The sequence below is a fragment of the Zingiber officinale genome, chromosome 2B (genome assembly GCF_018446385.1).
Source record: "Zingiber officinale cultivar Zhangliang chromosome 2B, Zo_v1.1, whole genome shotgun sequence".
NCBI classification, from domain to species: domain Eukaryota; kingdom Viridiplantae; phylum Streptophyta; class Magnoliopsida; order Zingiberales; family Zingiberaceae; genus Zingiber; species Zingiber officinale.
In genome coordinates, this window is record NC_055989.1 from 58,800,655 (window position 1) to 58,801,761 (window position 1,107).

The following is a 1,107-nucleotide window of genomic DNA, read 5'->3' on the forward strand; positions in this document are numbered from 1 at the left end:
TTGGAGCTTGGTTAGTATTTTGGTTTTCCTCCTTGGTGAAGATTTTCCCTTTGTGGCCGAACCTTGCTTGGAGGAGAAGAAGGTGGTTGGTGTTTTCTCATCTTGGTAGATCGTTGTCCACACAACGTCCGAGGTTAGAAGAGGAATACGGTAGAAGATCAAGAGGTCTTTCTAGAAGGTATAACTAGTAGTTTTTCCTTTTCCGCATCATGCTAGTTATTTATGGAAATAATACCAAATACAAGAGGCTTACATTCTAGTATTTCGAATATGTTTTTCGATATTGTGTTCTTTTGTTTCTTTATTTTCCTTGTGATTTGATTGTTCTCTTTGGTTAACCTAAAGTTATTTTAGGAAATTAAATATTATCTTTCTATTAAAGGTTTTGTCTAGTCGGTGGTGGTTGCTCCCATATCCAAGAAGGCCATGTGCCTCGCCACGTCAGTACTGGGAACCTTTTATGGAAATTAATATTTAATGGAATTAATAACTTAAGGAGACTTGGGTCGAACGTGTTAAGTTCCGCAGGAGATCCAAGTCAAAACCTAAAAGAACAAATAGATTAAGTTTTGGATCAAACGTGTTAAGTTCCGCAGGCGATCCAAAATTTAATTTAAAAGAACACATGGTAGCTAGGAAAAGGTTCAGATCTTTGTGCAAAATTTTTGTACAGTGGAACCTATAGGTTTTCCAAGTAGCAACCAACAATTGGTATCAGAGCTAGGGTTTTGCCTCTGTGTATTTGGTATTTAGTTTAATTATGTACATGTCATACATAATTTAGGCAGGTTAATAGTAGGATGTGCTATCTTTGTGGATGCAGGATCCAACTATTATGGCTTTTAGTTATTATGTGTGTGATTGGACCCTTGGACATGTCAAGGGCATTTATATGTGTGTGCATGATTGTATTAAAATACAGCAGGAGCTGTATTTAGTTTTATTAGGATTTTATTTTTGATCTAGATACATGTACATTCCTTTTATGGAATATAGGATCAAAAATGTAAAATTCTATTTATGTCGCGGATCGAATCTTGCAAAGCGTGGAACCTTCTAAGGACCAGAGGCGCAGCGGAACTAGGAGCAAGATGGATGCGACAGTTA